The sequence below is a fragment of the Pleurodeles waltl genome, chromosome 5, assembly GCF_031143425.1.
Source record: "Pleurodeles waltl isolate 20211129_DDA chromosome 5, aPleWal1.hap1.20221129, whole genome shotgun sequence".
Classification (NCBI taxonomy): domain Eukaryota; kingdom Metazoa; phylum Chordata; class Amphibia; order Caudata; family Salamandridae; genus Pleurodeles; species Pleurodeles waltl.
In genome coordinates this window covers 410,763,361-410,786,290 of record NC_090444.1, presented here as the reverse complement: position 1 = coordinate 410,786,290, position 22,930 = coordinate 410,763,361, and the positions used below count along the sequence as shown (strand labels likewise).

The window sequence follows — 22,930 nt, the reverse complement described above, 5'->3', positions numbered from 1 at the left end:
AGGTAGCTGAACTATTATCAGATGCAGAGTGAGTTCCCTGCAGTTTATGAATTATCCTACCACATGCATTCAGTTCTCAACACATCGCAACTGCAGGGGTTGTAGCACAGTTTACCAGTGGATGGAACACAGAAAGGGGTGTGCAGTGGGGATATGAAAGGTGGACAAGACAGCACAACAGCGGTAGATTGGTGTGAGATGGAGCATACAAGGCAGGGATTGCAGGTCAGAAAATAAGGAGTGGTACCCAAAATGTGCTTTGGGTAAGCTAAAGCAGAACATAGGACTGTATGTGATAGGGTAAGGACGATGGATAGGCTGATATTCAGCTGTTGTGGTCTTTGTAGAAGCAGGATGTGATTACATTTTAGACAGCCGCGGCTCGTCCTTTAGGGCAGAGGGGCCACGCCGCCCCCCACCTTTTGCTCCTCATGAATGGTGTCTGTCAGGCCGAGCAAAGGTCAGCCTGACAGACACTCTTCATTTTCAGATCAGGTGGCCAGGAGTTAGAGGTGTGATTTGCGCAAACTCCTGTCTACCTGAGCTGAACTTTGCTGGGCTGAAGCGGTCACAGCTCATATGGGCGTGACCTCCTCAGCTCAGCAAAGGTGCCTCGAGGCCCTTCCCTTCTGTGACGAGGGGAAGCATCTCTGATTGACTTCGACCTGGTGCTTCAGGTTTAAGCCCTGAAGCGCCCAGACCGAGTGTGAATCAGTGACACTCGTCACAGAGTGTGGGGGGCTCAGAAGTCTCACTATCCCCATCCCACTCTGTGACAAAGTTGGGACTGCTGCCGTCCCTCATTGGCTGACCTAAGGACAGCCAGAGAGGGAAGGCAGCAGTCCCAACCCTCCTGGGATCTCCGAGCTGAAGGTAAGTGTGGGTGTGTGGTTTTTTAAAATGAATGTTTGGTGCGTGGGTGTATGTTTGAATGTTGATGAGTGTTGTGAATGGATGTGCGTGCGTGCGTGTGTGAATGAATAAGTGTAAATGTGAGTGTGCTTCCCGCCCGCCCCCCTCCCTCCTAAAATTACCATCCGCCACTGATTTAGGAGCATATATAAAGAGATGTGCAGGACCTAAATTGAAATCACACAGGTGTTGTTGTTTGCCTTATGCGTGCCATCTGTTTTATCTTTTTTTTTCTTAGCACGGACATGATCCACGAGGATAATAGAGCTCATTTTATAAATATATGGATTTGATGCAATACCAGAGATTAAATATACAATTGTTGAGAATAAGAAAAATAAGAAACATGAACAAGGCGTTTTAGAACTGTAAAGCAGGTTACAGTGGAAGACAATGAGGAATGTTCCAAGCACATGTTTTTAAGTCTCGCCTACCAGACATTTCAAGCAGACCTATAGTAAGCCTGCCAAGAACGTAAGTGGGATTACAGCCCATCTGTTGTTTACCATTCATTGGCTTTATTATATTTCTCATTTGCTTGCTTCTTATTGGTTTGACCCTCCATCGGAACATACTCCCTTTATTGTCCTTTCAGCTGGCTTGCTTGCATGCTTCACTACTTTTTCTATTCGCAAGAGAGCATGTGTTTTCCAGCTCTCTCCCTCCTGGGCTCTTTCCACTCGCGATCTGTGGCTCTCTCCCTTGTGTGCTGTTATTCCCCTCCTCTCCCACCCATGCAGTCGTTTTTCTTTTTGTTTTTTTAGTATTTTAGTTATTATGTAGGACCATGCGTCATCATGCATGCACACCCCTGCAAGATGACACATCTGCATCAGCACACTGTTTTTTCCTTTTCACCAACGCTGCACAGCATCAGCAAAATATGCTTTTTGTGATTGCTGTACAACATCGCCAAAACGTCATTGGAAATACCAATATGTGTCAAAGGTGAGATCTATTGGGTTTGCCAGTGCTTGTTAACATCACTGGTCCATGCAGCATGTGGATGGGAGGTCAGTGTAACTAGGAGCAGTGTCAAACTGTGTTGTTCAGCTGTAATTCGTGCTAAGAAGAGGCCCAAGTCCTATGCCAATGCACTTCGAATTAACACCATCAATACAACGCTGTGCTGGCAATCCCAAACCTATCACATATTCTGTGTTTGACTTGTGAGAGAACATGGATACCTTTCTTAGTACAATCTGAACACAAGTCTCCCCTCTTTCTTCTAGCTTTATTCAATCTCTTACAGTACCGGTAATGTTCCCATAATTTATGTTATGTGGCTGCTTAATGTACATAAACCGCTTTGAGACTATGGCCCTGATTCTAACCCCGGCGGTCTTCGACCGCCGGGGCGAGGGTCGGCGGGAGCACCGCCGACAGGCCGGCGGTGCCCCGCAGGGCATTCTGACCGCGGCGCTTTGGCCGCGGTCAGAAAGGGTAAACCGGCGGTCTCCCGCCGGTTTACCGCTGCCCTCAGAATCCCCCATGGCGGCGCAGCTTGCTGCGCCGCCATGGGGGATTCTGACCCCCCCTACCGCCATCCTGTTCATGGTGGGATAGCCGCCATGAACAGGATGGCGGTAGGGGGGGTCGCGGGGCCCCTGGCTCAGTACTCAGCCAGGGTGGCACTGAGTTCAGCATCGCCTGGCTGGTTACAACTCTTATTGCCACTAGCCTTTACATGGTGGTCTGACTGCCATGGAAAGGCTGACAGTAAGGCAGTGCTGGGGGCCACAGGGGGCACCTGCATTGTCCATGCCCATGCCCATGGCATGGAGAGTGCAGGAGCCCCGCTGCCCAGCACCATCAGAATGCGCACTGTCTGCTCTGCAGACAGTGCGCATTCTGATGGTGCTCGTGTGCTACTGTATTGGAGCCAAGACCAATATCATAGCACTGTTCCCACCGGGCAGCCCGGCAAGAACCTCATAATACAATGTTCCTGCCATTCAGCCCGGTGGGAATATTGCAATACGGTCGTGAGGACGACACTGCCATGGTGGTGGCATCCTCCCTGTGAGTTTGCCAGTCGGCTGGTCCGACCACCAAACTCATAATGAGGGCCTATGTCTCAGGTGCCAAGGTATGGCCAATGCCTAGAAGGTGGCTACTTCTGGCGAGCAGAGTTGGCATGAAGAAGAAAACATGAGAGTTTTTTTTTTTTTTTTGTTTTTTTTTGTTTTTTTTACCGGATGGGGAACACATTCAAGTCTCTTGCCCTCAGTTCAGCATTCAGTCACAGACTATCTTGGGTAATTTATTTTTTAATTTTATTTTTTTGCATTTTTATTTATTTATTGGAATACAGTACAGAAGAAAAGTTTTCCCTCCCACCACACAATCACCTCCTACCATCTTTAATAATAAATAACATTTATTGCAACATAATGCCACACCTCATCATAGGGTAATGTTGATCATTTCAGACTTTCATAAGAATGACAATATAAATACCATTCACATTCCTTCAGTCTCTCCCAAGGGGAGATACAATTGCTAAATATGTGGCTGTTAGCATCAGCTACCATCAAATTAAATAAAGTGACAATGCCTGCCCAAGTCCAAGAAAATGTGTGACCAAAATTCAAAGATGGTCTATGGAAAAAAACGAAATGAGACTTCCTGAAAGGTATTCCCAGAGCAAATCTCTTCCACTGACTTTATTCTGTCCTGACTCAATAAGTCTCCAATCTTAGAAATATGGATGCTTTCCACTTCTTAATGGCAGATAGCAAGAGGCAGGGAGAAAGATGGGAACAGCACTCCAAGGGGGTTTCAAAATGAATCGCAGGTATTTTAAATTTGCGAAACAATTGACACTTCACAGCAATAATATTTGACAGGGTCTTATACCTCACTTTCTTTGGAATTTTGGGTCATGCATAGCTTTTGATAAACTAGTAATATGGCAATGGCCAAGCATATTAGAATCAAAAGTTGTCGAACGAAGACCACTGCATGGCAAAGCAGAGTAACTGTACCACAACAGATGAGGAGTATTGGGTCCTGAGACAGGGAAGTGTCAAACTACCATCGGTCTCAGGCAGTTGGAGTATTTTTAAACTAACCCTGTTTTTTTTTACCCCATATGAATGTTGAAAAACTACTCTCCAACTTACAGAAAATCCTGCATTCAATTTATGTGGTACATTATTAATAATAATAATAAAATGAGAATCAACATATTTATTAATGATGTCCGTCCGATCAAAGAAATAGGGAGGGATTTTTAAAGGGCAAAAGGAGAATGGACAAAATTCAAACAATACCTATCCAAAACGGAATCTGAGTGAAATATCCCAAGATATCTCTTGGGGTGTGCATTGTAATTGCACCTGATGTCCAATGGTAAGACTTCCATAGAAGTATTGAATAACAAGGACTCTGTCTTGGATTCGTTAATTTTATACCCCCCTAGTCTAGTATACAGCTGGATCATTTGCAAAGCTGTCTCAGTATTTTGCTTTTCCGCAAGTAAATACAAAGCAACATCATCAGCATATAATTGTATTTTCGCAGCACCTGGGAAAGGGGGGCGGATACCATTATGCAACCGAATATATTGAGCTACTGGCTCTATAAACAGGGCAAATAAGGTTGGGATAGAGGACAACCCTGACGATTCCCTCTACTCGGAAACACTGTCCGAGTGCTTGAATTATTTAGTATTATTTGAGCCAACGTATTCTCCTGTAGTCTGGCTATCGACCTTGTGAGCTGGATTTTCAATTGCTCCAAGATTCTAAACAGGAAATAGCAGCTCACAAGGTTAAATACCTTTTCTGCGTCTAATAAAATTATGGCAAGTGGGAGACTGTCAGTAGTGACCAGATCAATACATTCGGCCAAATAATAAGTATTAGCTCAGAGGCTGCAGCCTTTGATAAAGCCGTTTTTGGTCAGGATGAATCCGTGACCCCAACACAACATTGATACAATTGGATAGAATTTTTATGAAAAGCTTGTAATCCGTATTTAAGAGTGTTTATAGGCCTATATGACGATGTAGCTGCCTCATCCTTAACTTTTTAAAAATGTTTTTTACTAAGACTCCTTTCTTAAAAGAGGGTGAGACTGGGCCCCTAGAAAGGATTGAATTAAACAAATCAAATAGGTGGTTGCTAAAAAAGTGCAGAACTCTGTCCCAATGCTATCTTTACCAGGGGCCTTCGACCAAGGTAGCTCTTTTATGGCCCTTTTAACCCCTGCTGGGCTGATTGGGCTTATCAAAAGGGCCACAGACTCACTACTCAGCCCTGGAAGTTGCATTTTGTGAAAAAATGTATCCATGAGGGCCAAATCCCATGTTTCGATATCCCCCTTGTAAAGACAGTCATAATAACTTTTAAAAAGTGTCCTGTCTTCCCACTGTCTCTTACTATCTCTTCCATTTCCAGATCTTTTATGCCAGTAATTAAATTTAGATTTGTTTTTTCCCTTGGCCATCCAGGCTAAAAAATGACCCATTTTCTACACCCTCTTCGTACACCTGGCAGTTGTTGGCCAACCTATTAAGAATTTCCTTACCCTGGAAGAATTCTTTCAGAGCTTCTTTCTTGTCCTGACAGGATTGTAGGGAACTAGGAGATTGCTCCGCCAAAGCTTTAGGATATGCCTCATTGGCCATCCTCTGTTCACTATCCTGTTTTCCTTTATCCCTCTTTCTCTGGAAGACCAGAATGGAAATCATAGACCCCTGAAATTGTGGCCTGAAAAGCCTCCTAAACCTAGCCTCCCTCCGCTGTATGGCCATTAATCAAGAAAAAGTGTTTGATCTCTGTTTCCAAGGACAGGACATAGGATTCCTGCCCCAACAATATCTTATTCATATCCACTCTCCTAGTAGCCCTCAAGTGGAATGTAGAACATTTTAGGACCATCACTTAATGATCTGAAAAAGCCCCCTTGTGATATTGGGAAGAGATATTTGGGATGGTTAAAAGGCTAGAAAAATATCTATCCTCGAGGCGGACCGGTACTTTTTGGAGTGACAAGAGTACTCTCTGGTTGTTGGATGTAGCTTATGCCATGCATCTTAGACATCCCCCCACCCCCAACCTTGAGCACAAATCCAAAAAGACCCTTTCTATATTCCTGTTATGTTGCCCACGGTTTGGATTAGAGGAATCATGCCCAGGAACGGGGAGATAGTTAAAATTGCCACCTATGATGGATATCCCGGGGAGATTACATAGCTCCCATAGCAAAGGATGAAGTGGCTTGATGTTATCATTAATTGGAACATAGTAGGAGACAGTGTTATACCTGGCATTTGAAATTACCACAGGAACTATAACCAAAAAAACACCCTCATCCCTTACAAGAAAAGACAATTGACCTGGTCTCTGCGACTAACATCCACCGCTGTCCCTCTATGAGCGGAATCTGTGGAGAATAAACACAGGCATACCATAATTTATTACCTTCCTTCCCGCGAACCAGATGCGTTCCTTGTTTACAGATTGCAGAAGGATCAAACTGCTGCAGACTCAAAAAGACTGCGCCTCTCTTCCATCTATTATTTAAGCTGTTCGCATTAATGCAAACTATGATAGTCTGTTCCTTTATTATCCATATGTAGACCTTTCTTTCCTATCGCACTGAAGACCCATTAGTTCAGCTAGTAATCACAAACCATACACATCCACTGTATCCAAGCAAATTTCTCCCCTTGCAGGGACTATCTCCCCATGCTTCCCCAGTTTGTGCATCCCACTCCTCACCCACTCCCTCAGCACCCGTCCTCCAGAAGCCGGGAGCAGCGCAACCAAATAACCTGTGGTGCATTTCTTCCTGCATCAATGGTGGCCTAAAGCACATTCTGTTTCTATCAAATTCACTTCTTGGAGTTCCCTCTCATTTGAATTAGAAAATCCTCGATAGGGTTGGAAAACGTGTAGAATGTCCCTCCCCACAAAACCTTCAATTTAACAGGGTGCAACAGCTGTACTTGAGCACCATTAGCCCTCCATGTCTGTGACAGGCATTTCTGTTCCCAGCTCCTCCTGGACGTTTCATATGTCTTGTCCGGTGAAAATCTTGAATGAGAAATCGTCCCCCACTTTTACAGTTTTCAACTGAATGGTTCTTTTGAGTATCTCCTCCTGTACTCTACAATCTTGAAAACAGACCAAGATAGTTTGCAATCTGGCCGCATCCCTGCAGGCTGTAGGGGGAACTCTACGGGCCCTTGCAATGGAGAGATCTGAAAGTGAGTTTTAAGACATATTTCAACATCAGCTTAGCTATCTCATCAGACAAAACTTGATTCTGACCGGAAGTTTCCGGGATCCTAACAAGCCTAAGATTTGATCATCTGGATCTATTCTCCTAATCTTCTCCTTCACTTGCTGCATATCTTTGAGGAGCTTGGTGGTGGACACAGAGTGTGACTGTTGAATGTCCTCCAGGGTAGATATCCTTTGCTCAGCTTTGGAGCACTTGGTGTTCAGCATCTACAGATCCTTATCTATCAAATCCATCCTCCTCTCTATAACCATCTCTTTATAGGCAGCTCTCATTCCTTGAACCTCTGCCAACAGTTGCTTAAGGAGTGCGCATATTGGGGTACTGAAGTTCCAGAGATTTGCAGAGTTTTGCTCTGTTACTCTGAGCACCACCAGAGAGTCAGAGAAAGGCATTTGAGTGTGCAAAAAGCCACCCTCTCCACCCTGAGCAGTAATCTGAGTGTTGCCCAGAGCTTCTGGTTATGCAAACCTGCAGAAATTATACACGACTGTCTTAATAGCTGGGGCTTGTGTTTCTGATATAGACTTGCCATTATCAACTGCAGCGTCCAGCTTTGAGAGAGTAAGAGAAACACTTGCATTTGGCTTCTGTTGTTCATGTGGAGAATGTCTATTGAAGATGGGATATTGGGGGACACACATCTGACTGCCCGTTGGGGCTACCTTCAAAATGAATTGTTGATAAATCAGATGCAATCAGTTTCCCCACATCAGCCTCAGGGAATTCCTCCGGACTATTCATTTCAGTTCTCAATTCTAGGAGGACTAACTTCCGGAATACTTGTCAAGTTCCCTGAGAGTTCCACTTGGAAGCCCTTGATGTCTCCATCCTCCGTAGCTCGAGACAGGGAGAGCACTGCCGGGTGCTGTAATAGAGATGGTGATGATGTTTTGGTGCGCCCAGAAAGACGTGCAATCTCCTCTACCATCCTTTCATGCTACCGCTCAGCCCCCTCATATCAGTTCACCTCGCTACCACTGCTGGCAGGTGCTTTATTTTCAATAGAGGCCCTTACCTCAGTGTGAGTCAATTTACTGTGCAAGTCTATGGGAAATTTAAGTCTGGGTGCCCCTGAACTTTCTTCCCACAGTACGTCTTCATATCTTAGGAAGGGAAAATATCTTGCCACTGAAATCTGGGGCGATAGCATTAGAAAGAGTCCAGGCTTTCATTAAGAAGAATTAAAGGCCTGAACTCTAATGTTCATAGTATCCCCATGTCCATATCAGATAGCGTTGCTGGGAGAAACGCAGGGAGTGGGAAGCAAATAAAAAACAAAGATGCTGACATGTGGGAGGATGGCACAAAAGGCAAAGGCAGAAAGAGGCTGAAGGCTCACTCACCCCTTTCTGCGGCACTACAGTCTTCCTTACAAATCAGTCACCCCTCCAGCGCCGCACACCAACGCTGTTTGAGATAGGCCTATAGAGGCTAATTAGAAGCCAGTAATCTGCCGTACTGCCTGAGACCTTCCTCCACATAAAAACACTAACCTGGGGCCCATGCAGTTGCAGGCTTCATGCCAGCACAGTTAATGATTGCTTGCCACTGCTCCCTCTTGTTTACCCCCAGAGCGCGACGTGCATAAACAGCCCTGACAGGCCTCAAGCTGCGACAAGCGTGCTACTGTGAGTGGGAATCGGCATACAGCGTCCTGACAGATGTGGACTCAGGCCGCAATGACAGGATCAGGCAGCACGTCTGCTGAGTGAGTTGCCCATCATCATCCGCATAACAAGTTCATTGACTCTCTTGAGTAAAGGTCGGGTTACATGCCGAACTGATCCAACTAAGTTATCGTGTCAGATTCTCAACTAGTCATCGTGCTTGCTACACTACCATAAGATGTGCTGCTGCCTCCTTCACTGCTGCTCACTGCACACATTTGCACTCTTGCTTCTTGCTCTGTCCTTGCTTGAACGATACTGACCATCAACTGGCACTGTGCTGATATTGCCCTCCATTGCTTGCTGGTGGGCCCATGGCCACCTCAACCAGAATAATGGAACTATAAATGTATAATTTGTGGTCCTCTGTCTTCCGGAACCTCATCAGTAATTTGGGTAAAAAGATACAAGTGAGGCAGTGCAATGAGGGACACAATTGTGAATGCTATCCACCATGTGACTAATTTAGTAATTTCTCTTGTGTGTTTTAAGACCCTTCATTTAAGATTCTTACCTGTGTTTTAGGGCTTCCTTATTCCAGTTCAGGGAAACCATCTTTTCTGGTGTGGTTTTGTTCATGGGATCTGTTTAGATTGTCAATATCAAAGGTGCCTTCTTAGGCTGATTGACAAGATGTGGGCAGAAGCCCCTGTAGACAGAACCTTGGTTTGCTTTGATTCTCTGGTTCCCATTTTTTCTAACATTCCCTTACTTTCACCAAGATTTAGGTTATCTAACACATATTGGTGCAGCTTTTGGCAAAGGGGAGGGTAGGAAAGGTTTAGGATAAGAGAAAAAGAAAGAATGTGACGTACTTTTGTGCCGTCTCAATCTAGGAAGGAGAATGGAAAGTTTATCCACACCTTTTTACAGGAAATTGAACAACTCCAGTTAAGAGCCTTTGAGAATCTCAGAAGATCTGAACAGCTGAACCCGTGGATCTCTTTCAAGAGCTCTGTCCCAACAGAATTGATACAGAGGCACCTAAGCACATGCTTTGCTATCTATCCCGAGCCTTGTGCTCCATTTGTTTGAGGATTACTACCCATACCTTTATCTCCTAGGTTCCTCGACAGCCACCTCCCAACAAAAAAAACTAATTTCTTTCTGTCATCTGCTACTCCTATGATTTTTTCACAATAAAATTAACAAAAAAGTACACAGTGTTTAATCACTACATGCAAAACAAGCTCGCATTTAGGAAATTTGAATTGCGTAACACTGACTGACCTGGGTGGAGAGCCAGACACCAGGCCATCCTCTAGACAAATCTTCCCTGAAGAAATCTCTATCTAAATTTTGTGGCCTATGTTTGTCAAGGCGGGCCAGTCCCGCTCAGGATGCTGTTTTCACAGCCAACTCATTGTGATTCTTGGCCATTGCACCAAGATCTGTTAAAGAAAACTATTTTTAGAATGAGTCTCTAAAATGTTTTCTGCACAAAAATAACAGTCTGAGAATCACAGAGCGATTTCCCTAACAGCCAAATGAAGAAAGCCACACTGAGTGGGGGCAAGATGCACATATGTCCTTTGTTAGAGACAACTCTAGTATCAATCATGTGACTAAATTCTAATGAAGAAAAAGGGATGATACATAGCTGAGATCATGAGAGCTAGAAGGCCTTTACAAGTAACAATAACAAACATTTTCGGATGAGCTGGCTGCTTCGAAAAGTCTACCTCTCAAGTATCAAGGCATGGTTTACCTTGCCTCAGACATGGTATAAGTTACTGGTTACTATAGTCAAGCATCAAACATTCTAATGACACTCTACTTTTGTGAAACAAGTTACCTCACACCAGTTAATATGAGTTGTTGCTATATTCCACTGCATACATTTTAATGGCCTTTGATGGATAAAAGATTGAGTTAGCCTCCATAAGATCTGATACTCTAAACCCGCATGATCAATTCTCTGCAGCAGACACGTTAACTTGAAAACTATCATCCCAGAAAAGGGGCCTAGCTTCTGTTCCTTATTTTAATGGTCTTTACTAAATGCATTTGGTAGAATATTTTGATGGTCAATAATGAAATACTACAAGTCAGAAAGACGGCCTATGTTTGTCCGCCAGTTCAGATATGCAGCAGTGATTGATGCAAGTCAGTCCAAATGCACATTGTAAAAGTCTTGTGACTGTCACAGCGACAAAGGATTGTTACATTGTGCTTTGGCAGTTGATAATATATGAGAAGATTCTCAGCGAGAGAGCTTGGAAAGGGAAACTAAAGTTAGGAGACTGGAGGCAAAATAAAAAGAGATAGAAGAGTGAGTGAGGTGAATAAGAAAATGAGTGTGAGAAGAGAGGATGTGAGAGAGTAAGACAAAGAAGAGGGCGAGAAACCAAGAGAAAAGTGGGTTGCCAGAACATATGGATAAGGAGTGAGAGAAAAGGATGGTGAGGAAAAAGAGAGAATATATATTGATAGAAAGAAGAGTGAGAGAAAAAGGAAAGTGAAGGCAAAGATGGTAAGGGACTGGAATATAAAAAGGAAGGTGTAGATGGAATATGCCATAGGTGGGTTAAAATGTGGTGCAGAAAAGAGGAAGGTGAGAAAGAAAGAGAAATATATAAAGGGTTTGGGAGACAAAAGAGAACGTGTCAAAATAATGTGGGCAAGCCGGAGATGTTAGAGGTGGATAGAGGGGAGAGAACAGGGACATGCAGTGGGCAGTACGTGATGGTAAGACGAGGCATCAAAGGAGAGAGTGACGGGGGAAGAGGAACAAGAAAGAGAAGATGAGGAATGTGTAAAAGGAAATATCAGAGGCGTGAGAAAATGAATGATGTAAGGAGGGAAACAGAGCAGAAGAAAAAAGGATGATGAGATGGGTTATGATTAGGAGAAGTAGCACAATTGAATAAGAGAAGCAGAGGATACAGGAGACGATAGGCTAAAGGTAAGAAAAGTGTTGAGAGAGAGGGGTGCAGCAGAATAAGAGGGGTTGAGGTTAAAAAGACAGAAGAGGATACTAAGTAGAGATCAGCAAGAGAAGGGAGAAAAAAAAGAGTCTGGAGTTTAAGTAATGTGAAAAATAAGGTAGGTGAAAAGAAAGGTAGAAGATGTGTGGAAATAGCGTATGAGGCCGAGGGAAGAGCAAAAGATTAGAGAGGGAAATAAAAAAAGCAGGGCATAGGAAATAGAGACATTGGAGTAGATGAGGGGCTCACACGCCACAATATGAAATGATAGAGAAGAAAAATGGTAATAAGGTTCTTACAAAGGAGTAGAAGAAGTGAGAAAAAAATGCATCAAGTGATAGGAAAGTGCCACTTAAAGAAGCACAGTCACAGGCCTTCACATTTTTATTGTCCTTGGCAGAGGTGCTGGAAGGGTGCTGGGGATGCCCATAAATAATCCTGCTGAAGTTTAAAAGGTGAGTGAGCAATAAAAATGTATTTACATCTTGTGTGTATCCTATCACATTTGCTGAGCCTTCAGAGACAAAGGTCAAAAATATCAGACTACATCTTTGACAAATTGCTGCTTATTCGATAACAGGAGTATACTTTTATTTCTCTGACTGCAAAGTGAGAGAATTTTGTCAAAGTAATGTAGATGACAATCTTGCTGGTGTAGCATGCCAGTTTTTTCTAACACACAGCATTTAAATATGAGGAAATAAACTATACATATATTTCAAATTACATCAGCAACTGGGAAAACACAAATCAAGCACATTTTTGTAAATGTGAAGTGTGATGGAAACAAAAGCCCTCATTACAACATATGCGGTAAAAGCAGCTTACCGCCATGCAGAAGACCGCCAACACACCGCTGCGCCCGCGGAAATCCGCCACAGCTATTATGACCCACAGCACGGAATCCGCCAAAATTCAGACACCCACACAAGTCCGCCACACCAAAGGTCAGTGATAAACTGGCGAAAACAAAACCTCCAACTGTCACGCCAATAGAAATACGCCCACACTATCACGACACACGAATGCACTCGGTGGTCTTTCAACCGTGGTATTCCATTGGCAGTACACACCGCCGCGCTCAAAATACACACACACATACAAAACACAGCCACATTGGACAATTCAAAATACACCCACCTGATACACATACACACACCACTCCCACACACCCAATACAATATAAAACACACCCCCACATCACCCACAAACCCCTACGACCACAACTGAGAAAGAAGCACAGAGAGAGACACCACCATCAACAATACTAGCATCCACAGGCACACCAGACCATCACCCACATAACTTCCACGCACCTCACACAACACCCCACTACATATCAGCACACTTATCACCACACACAACACCCCATGGCACGGCAAAGACACCCCAGGTTCTCGGAGGATGAGCTCAGGGTCATGCTGGAGGAAATAATCTGGGTAGAGCCACAGCTATTCGGATCACAGGTGCAGCACACCTCCATTGCACGGAAGATGGAGCTATGGCGAAGAATAGTGGACAGGTTCAATGCAGTGGGACAGCACCCAAGAAATCGGGATGACATTAGGAAAAGGTGGAACGGCCTACGGGGGAAGGTGCGTTCTGTGGTCTCAAGACACCACCTTGCAGTTCAGCGGACTGGCGGCGGACCCCCACCTCCTCCCCAACAACTAACAACATGGGAGGAGCAGGTCCTGGCGATTCTGCATCCCGAGGGCCTTGCAGGAGTAGATAGAGGAATGGACTCTTGTAAGTCAAATCTTAACTATTACATCCCCCACCCTACCTGCATGCCATCACATACCCCCACCCTCACCCTCACCCCATCACTCCAACTCCTCACAAATGTCCCAAGATCACAAGCCACACATCCCAACAGCAAGCCCTGCATGCAACACCAAAGCATGGACACCCATCACCAAAGCATGCCCACTGCACAAACCCATACACCCCCCCTCAACCATCATCACACAAGGTCCCACACAGGAATTCAAGCACTGGGGTACACGGTCACCCACCCATTGCACACCATGGCACACACAGATGTAATAAACATCCTTTTATACCCCTGAAGGACCCCTACCCAACTTCACCGGACAGGAGTGTCCACACCACCAACAGAAGAGGCCCACAGTGATGACAGCAGCTCCGTCCAACTGGATCTAGATGACCAGCCCGGCCCATCGGGGAACTCGGGACAGTAGGTTCCCATCACACAGTCACAGGACACTACAGAGCTTCCCCCCTCTGGAAACACCAGCACAGCACCCACCCAGCGGGCCCATACCTCTGTCCCCAGGACACGTCAATCAGCAGTGTGTCCACCACTACAGGGAACCCAGGCTAACCCACCACCCCAACAACAACAGGGACCGGGGGGCAGTGGCAGTGGGCACACGGTCCAGGGGAGGGAGGCCCAGGAACACAGGGGAACTGGGAGGGCTGCTGTGTGACAGGGGGAGGACAGGCCAAGGGAACCCACTCTCCACAAGGCCCTCTCCAACATCATGGGAGCCTACCGCCACTCCCAGTAGACGATGGCAACAGTACTGGCCAAGTTTCAGGAGACCCAGCGCCTGCAGGAGGAACAGTATTTGGGCTTCAGGGAGGAACTCAGAGCCATCAATTCCACCCTGGGCACCATTGTAGGGGTGCTGAAGGAAGTACTCAACACCAGGAGGGACACTGTGGCACAACAAGGGGCCCTGACACTAGCATGGATGATGAACTGCCCACCACCACCTCTGCCGGCGCTAGTGGACAGGAGGCACGTCCACAGGACCACCACACCAGCACCCCACCCCCTGCAGAGAGAGAACCAACCCGCAAACGGTCCCTGAGATCCAGGACAAAGACAGAGAACGATGTCAAGACCCCGCCAAGAAATGAGACCACCCTGAATGACATCCTTTTGTCCCACTTTGTCACCCTGTCCATCCTTAAACTGCCCCAGCTCCACTTCCTATGCCCATTTGGGCAATGCACCTGTGAGACTAATAGACTGGACTCTGCCATGGACATTCCTCCACCATCACCCCTCACCATTTTGCAACCCCCTCCAATATTGAGCACTTATATAAACACCCTTGAAGCACAAAACAATCTGGAGTTAGTCTGTGATTTCGGAATAGTGTATTAGCAATTACTATGGCAAAAAGCTCTTTCAATTGTAATGTCAACATACCTATGTCACGCAGCTCTAGTCCATGAGGAATCAAAGCAGATGTCACACAGTGGGACCCACATCTCTGAAATCGTAAGGGAAAGTGACAACTCAGTGACCATACACTGGGTGAAAACGACAGGCAGTAGAGAGGTAGTAGTTTTAAAGTACATGTAGTAGGCAGGTATGTATTCTCACCTGTGTCTCACTGGAAATATTGCAGTATCACCGAGTCCCTGTTGTCCATGTCCACTTCTTCTGCTTCCTCGTCTTCACTGTCCACAGCTTCCACAGCTGCAACAACACCGCCATGTGGACCATCCTCCTGCAGAAAAGGCACCTGTCGTCGCAAAGCTACGTTGTGAAGCAAGCAGCAGGCCACGATGATCTGGCACACCTTCTTTGGTGAGTAGAATAGGGATCCACCTGCCATATGGAGGCACCTGAACCTGGCCTTCAGGAGGCCGAAGGTCCGCTCGATTATCCGCCGTGTTTGCCCATGGGCCTTATTGTAGCATTCCTCTGCCCTTGTCCTGGGATTTCACACTGGGGTCAGTATCCATGACAGGTTGGGGTAACCAGAGTCACCTGCAAATGGCGAGGGACAACTGTTAGACACACACTAACCTGTAGGGATAACCCCAGACCCAGACAACCATTCCCACTGTCTTGCTTCCAGGTGCTCACCTAATAGCCACACACAGTGCCTCTGGAGTTGACCCACCACATAAGGGATGCTGCTATTCCGCAGGATGTAGGCATCATACACTGAGCCAGGGAACTTGGCATTAACATGGGAGATGTACTGGTCTGCCAAAAATACCATCTGCACATTCATCGAATGATAACTCTTCCGGTTTCTGTACACCTGTTCACTCCTGCGGGGTGGGACTAAACCCACATGTGCCCCAACAATGGCACCTATGATGTTGGGGATATGTCCCAGGGCATAGAAATCACCTTTCACTGGAGGCAAATCCTCAACCCGAGGGGAAACGATGTAGCTCCGCATGTGTTTCAGCAGGGCAGACAACACTCTGGACAGTACGTTGGAAAACATAGGCTGGGACATCCCTGATGCTAGGGCCACTGTTTGAAATTACTCACTTGCAAGGAAATGGAGCACTGACAGCACCTGCACTTGAGGGGGGATTCCTGTGGGATGGCGGATAGCTGACATCAGGTCTGGCTCCAGCTGGGTACACAGTTCCTGGATTGTGGCACGGTCAAGCCTGTATGTGATGATCACATGTCTTTCCTCCATTGACGACAGGTCCACCAGCGGTCTGTACACCGGAGGATGCCGCCATCTCCTCACATGTCCCAGCAGACGGTGCCTATGAAGGACAACAGCGAGCACAGAGTCAACCAACTCAGAGGTACGTACCCACAGCTTACACAGAACACGAATCATAATCCGAAAAGTGGCCTGTATGTGTGTTGAGTCTAGGCCGAGGTATATGTGACGCAGTTAAAAATGAAGCCATGTGGGCCCCTGAAATGGCGGCTGCCTGACCTCTAAAGTAGGACAATGGGATGTGAGGTAACTGCGCTGGCGTTGTACACCGTCGCGGTAGGTGGTCGAAGATCGCTGCACAATGCTGCATTGGTTAACATTGGATCCTATGGGTCCCAGGAGCCAATGACGATGTACGCCGGCGGTGACGGTACGCACCGCCGCGGACGTGACCGCCATTTTCTATCTATTCAATCACTCGATACCTGATCTTCGACAGGAGAGGACCTACACTGCAAGTGCTGCTGTGACCTCGGTCTGAAAGAGACAATGGCTCGAGTGCCTGGGGAAAGGGCCCCTGCCTTCACATCGGAAGAGTTGGAGAAACTCGTGGACGGGGTCCTCCCCCAGTACACGCTACTCTACGGTCCTTGAGACAAACAGGTAAGTACACAGGGAGCATGCAGTATGGGCTATGCCTGTGTGGAGTGGGGTGGATGTAAGAAGGGGGGTGGAGATTGCGGCGTGCATGAAACCACGGTGAGTGCATGTGCCACATGGGAAGGGTAGGGATGGGGGCCAATGACTGTGACGGTACAGTTGATAATAAGTTTCTCTTCCCCCTGTACAATTCATGTAGGTCAGCACCCACCAGAAAAAAGATATTTGGCATGCCATCGCCAAGGACGTCCGGACCCTGGGGGTCTACCACAGACGGAGCACCCACTGCCGGAAAAGATGGGAGGACATTCGCCGCTGGAGCAAGAAGACGGCGGAGGCTCAGCTGGGGATGGCCTCCCAACGTGATGTTCAGGATCCTGGTGGTGGCGTATGGGCGCTTGAGGGCATCACAGCAGCCACAAGGGGGTGAGTACACTCTCATCCTGCTGATTTTGCGCGCAGTGGAGGGGTCTGGGTGGGGGAGGTGGGCTGTGGGTTTCCCTAGGCCAGGGCGAGTTTAGTAGGCAAGGTCCCTCCGTAAGGCAGGCCCTGTGGCACCTCACCCTACCTCTGTAGAGTGCCAAGTACACCTAGTCATGCCCCGTGTCATCCATGTGTGCAGATGTCGTCCATAGCCTAGTAGGCCATTTCCCAGGGATTGAACAGTGGAGCCCAAGAGCGCGGTGTAGTGCAGGGGGCTTCTGTGTCTGTCGTGTCCGCCAACGGTAGCGGTAATGCATGCACTGAACATGTCTTTCTTCTATCATCCCCCCTTTTTGTGGTCTCCCTGTTCTTGTGTGCATTAGCATACTCAGGCGGAGGAGCAGTGGCATCGGAGCACGAGGGAGCTGCATCCCACATGGCCATGGAGGACGACACTACGACTTGGAGTTCACCAGTGGGACGGAGGGTGAGGGGAGCTCCACGTCCGGGACAGGAGCTGACACCAGCGACACGGACTCGTCCTCTGATGGGAGCTCCCTTGTGGTGGCGGCAACATCTGTGCCCCCCGCATCTACAGGTACAGCCGCCACCCCCCCCCACCAGCACCGCCCTCCCAGCAGCCCCACAGTCTTTGACCCGTGCCCGCTCACCCAGGAGGGTGGGCATCACCTTTACCCCAGGCACCTCAGCCCCTCCCCCTGTCACCCCTGCTGCCCTCAGTGAGGAGGCCATTGACCTCCTCAGGTCCCTCACTGTTGGGCAGTCTACCATTTTGAATGCCATCCAGGGTGTTGAAAGGCAGTTGCAACAAACCAATGTATTCCTGGAGGGCATTCATTCTGGTCAGGCGGCCCTTCAGCGAGCTTTTCAGACTCTGACCTCAGCACTGATGGCAGCCATTGTGCCTGTCTCTAGCCTCCCGCTCCAACTTCCTCCACCCAGACCCAATCCCCTCTACCCCAGCCTATCCCAAGTACACCTTCAGACCAGCATGCACACACCTCAACACACAAGGGAAGCTCTGGCAAACATAAGCACCACACATCCCACAGGCACTCACGCAAGCATCACACACATGCAGACACACCAACATCCACTGCCTCCACTGTGTCCCCTTCCTCCTCGTCTCCTTCCTCCCTCCCAGTCTCGTCTACACTCACACCTGCATGCACTACCACTACAGCCACTACTGCCATCACCAGCACACCCACCACCACACCCTGCTCACGTGCAGTCACCACCCCCACTACCATTTACACGTCCCGTGTCCTCTCCCAGTGTGTCTGTGACGCCACCTCACAAGATACACAAACGCAGGCACCCACCCACCCAACAGCCATCCTCCTCACGACAGCCTCCAGCGCATGCACCTTCACCCAAAGTCACCAAACGAACACCTCCTACAACCACAACCTCTTCCTCCACTCCCAAACCCCCTCCAGCTACCCATCCCAGGGTCTCCCAAAAACTATTCCTGTCCAACCTTGACCTCTTTCCCACACCTCCCCCACCCCGTCCGTCTCCGAGGGCCCGACTCTCCAGGTCCCAACCTAGCACCTCAGCCACAACATCTCTGGGACCAGTGGTGCCTGTAGTTACCGGAATCTGGAGTGTACCGGCCACCAGGGCAGCCAGTGTGGCACGGAGCCACAGCACGGACAGTCCCCCACCTGTCAAGCATCAGACGTTGGCCAGTGCCCGGCGGGAGAGGGGGAAGACTCCAGCCACCAAAGCCGCTCCCAGGGGTCCCGGTGGGAGTGTGGAGTCAGCTGCGACACGTTCCAAGGTGGGGAAGGGCCACAAGAAACCAGGAAAGTCTGGGAAGAGCAGCACGGCAGAGGAGACCGTCATCATCCCCGCTGCCCAGGAGGCCACCGCCATCATCCCCGCTGCCTAGGAGGCCACCGCCATCATCCCTGCTGGGACAGAGAGGAGCGCCAGCACAAGCCCCGCTGGGACAGAGAGGAGCGCCAGCACAGCCCTGCTGGGACAGAGAGGCCCTGCTGGGACAGAGAGGGCCGCCAGCAGAAGCCCCGCTGGGTCAGAGAGGCCTGCTAGGATAGAGAGGACCACCAGCAGCTGAGTCACTGCAAAGGAGCCCGCTGCCTCAAGCACCGCTGAACAGGGCACCGCCGCCTCAAGCACCGTTGAACAGGGCACCGCCGATCCAAGCACCGCTGAACAGGGCACCTCCACTCCAAGCACCGCTGAACAGGGCACCTCCGCTCCAAGCACCGCTGAACAGGGCACCGCCGCTCCAAGCACTGCTGAACAGGGCACCGCCGCCACAAGCACCGCTGGCCAATGAGCACCAAGGGCAATGATGCTACTGAGTCCGTCACAGGCAGAATGAAGCACTCTGGGCACCATGCCCCCTCCAGAACCATTGGAGAGATACATCCACTACCTCTGTCCTTAGCAGGATGAAGCACTCTGGGCACCATGCCCCCTCCAGAACCAGTGGAGAGACACATCCACTACCTCTGTCCTTAGCAAGATGAAGCACTCTGGACACCATGCCCCCTCCAGAACCAGTGGAGAGATACATCCAATACCTCTGTCCTTCACAGGATGAATCACTCTGGGCACAAGGCCCCCTCCAGAACCAGTGGAGAAAGGCATCCACTTGAGAGACTGTGGCTTTGCACTCCCTAGGATGGAACAGTGGGCAAACCACCCACCGTAGAGACTTGAGAGACTGTGGGTTTGCACTCCCCAGGATGGAACAGTGGGCAACCCACCCACTGTAGAGACTTGAGAGACTGTGGCTTTGCACTCCCCAGGATGGAACAGTGGGCAAACCACCCACTGTAGAGACTTGAGAGACTGTGGCTTTGCACTCCCCAAGATGGAACAGTGGGCAACCCACCCACTGTAGAGACTTGAGAGACTGTGGCTTTGCACACACCAGGATAAAGCAGTGGGCAACCCACCCACTGTAGAGACTTGAGAGACTGTGGCTTTGCACTCCCCAGGATTGAACAGTGGGCATGTGGCCCCCTCGTGGATTTGGCGTTGTGCACTCAGCCGGCTGAGGTGCCCCCCCTTTCCCTTCCCCCTGAGGTGCCTGTTTTATTGCTCTCTGATGCCCCTGCAGTGTTCTCTCCGTCATGGTCGGGGAACTTGTGTGGGCCTCGCCCATACCGTGTGGGCCCAGTGTTCCAGGGACTTCATTGGAGCACTACCTGGACTACTAAGCTTGGTGTATATTTTGTTTATGGTGTATATATATATATTTTTGCGTACTTGATTTTAATATATTACAATGGTTACTTTTGTCTTTGCATTCTTCCGGGGGGGTTGGGGGGTGTAACTATAATGTATAAATATGTATTAGTGTGTGTGTTGTAGTGGGTGAGGTTGGGGCTGGGGGTTTTGCGTGGGTGTGTCCCTGTTTTTTCCCTCCCCTGTGTCGTAGGTGCAGTACTCTCTGTTGTCTTCGCCGCTGGCGTTCGTGCTCCTGGTAGAGGAGCAAGAAGATGAGGGCTGGCAGGATTACGCTATCCCACAGCGTTTGTGTTTTGTTTTGCTTGTGCAGCTCTGGTTCCATGGCGTCCAGATTCCTCGTGGGGTGTGTAGAGGTGAGCGTTTTCCCTTCGAAGTTCTGTTTCCGCTGTGTTTTTGTCCACGGTGAATCCGCCCCGGAAAAGGTGGCGGATTGGTAGGTTGTGATACTGTGGGCGGTACTTTGTCTTCCGCCTGGCTGTTGGCGGTCGGAGTGTTAAAGTGGCTGTCTTTGTTGGCAGTTTCCGCCACGGTCATAATTCCAATTTTAACACCGTCCGCCAGGGTTGTAATGACCACCAAAGTTTTTAATAGGAACATAAGAAATTAAGGCACTACTTGGTGATGTGCACGTAATAAATATTCACTGAAACCCAATTTTCACACACATTTGTTTTTGCACTATTATTTTTTCCCAGTTAATCTGCTTGTCTATGCAAATTTAGTGGACATTTCAACGGAACATTTGCTGTACGTAAATGACAGTGCACTGCCTCCCCTGTGCTCTGCCCATGCACCCGAGCTACATACTGCACCTTTACAACTCTCCTGTTGAATGGGTGTGGCACCTTTTGTATGATGCTTGGATCTTTCACAATGCCTACGACTTCAGTGATATTGCTAGCGCAGGTGCTTTAATAAAAAACTATTAATGAGTGTTTATGTATTTTGAATAATAAGTTTATGTAGAAACTAAAATAATGTAGAAAAATAATGCACACATTTGAAAATGTGTTCGCGAAGAATGGCCACCAATGTTAACGAAATGTATTAATCCATGATTTAATACTTATTAAATGTGGAATATATGTTAGATTACTGCACTAATATGTCATATTACGGGTTATGCAGTAAGCTTTAGCTTATTAATTGTAGGACTTAACTTAGCGAATGTCTTGGCCTACTTGCCAGGCCTCAGGTAAAAGCTGTATTTCTTAGCGTTTAATAAAATTGGTGACCAAGTGAGTTAAACTGTGAATTTCTATTGTATTGTGTAAATGTGCTCATAACAGAAGCTTTTCGTGAGAACCGACTGCTAGAAGATGATGTTCCTGCTAATGCAACATTTTATGTGGAATGTGTGTGAGACTGACTTTCCCAGGACAAGAACAATAAAGATATTGACTAGGGTAGAAGCTGCAACAATATTGTTACCTGACAAGCCAGATGATGAGGACATCGCAAGACAAACCAATCAACAATATGTGAACGGAGAAATATTAGAATTCATAGATCTGGGATTTTAGTTTTATTGGACAGAGTGCGAACATACGATTAACTGACCAATAGGGATTTGGGGGGTAGTTTTGACTTAACAAGAGTACATGGAGGGAAGAGTCCCACCTCATTCATTCATTCTGGGAGAAGACAGCTTGCTGCCCATTTTTCTGACCGAAAGGTTATTACTTTCTTATGCGTCTTGACTAGAGACGGGCTTAACTTCAATGCTTAAAGACTTTACCCTTTCTTAAATTCTGATGCTGAAACCTGATGCCTTTCTGACCAACTGATGTCCTGAGGACGAAAGCTCTCTCTGTTTTGCTGGTCCACCCTGGCGATAGGTATATCCAGATTGTGATTATTATGCATAATTGCTTTTTCTTTCTAGGTACCAACTGCACTGTTTTGTCTGCGGCTCTATCATAGTTAGATGTTTTTCCAAAGTTGTGATAGTAAATTGTTTTGCATGAAGACCAACATGCTGATGCTAATTTGATGTTAGTTCAGGATTCTCACTAATGACTTACGATAACAGGGACTGACATTTGGTGAATTTCTTTGCTGAATTCTATGTATGTTATATGATTTACAGTTGACTTTGCCATTGATTTGCACCGTAACTTTAGAATGTGTTGTTGTTCAAGCTTTGATTAGATTGTGTTTCTTCCACCGGTTTGGACAACCAGTATTGTATTTGTATGTGTTTCATCTGATTTTGAGATTAATCTACATGACCTTAGCATTGTTAATATAGGGAAATAAAATGTTTAAACTTTTACTAAAGGTGTGGTTATTTATGACTGAAAGGTCATGGTGTGTGACAATTACTGACAATTGATTTATTGATTACTAAAGATTATTGATTATTGTGTATTGATTGTTGATTATGTACTGGATCTATGGTAAGAACATCTTAATTGCGAGTCAAAAGGTTCATCGA

At 47.5% G+C, this 22,930-nt stretch overlaps 1 protein-coding gene across 1 annotated transcript in view; it reads left to right on the top strand.

Annotated features, from left to right (window-relative positions):
• Positions 1-22,930, top strand: part of LOC138295709 (GDNF-inducible zinc finger protein 1-like) — a 194,666-nt gene that overhangs the window by 62,592 nt on the left and 109,144 nt on the right. The gene's annotated exons all lie outside the window — the stretch shown is intronic.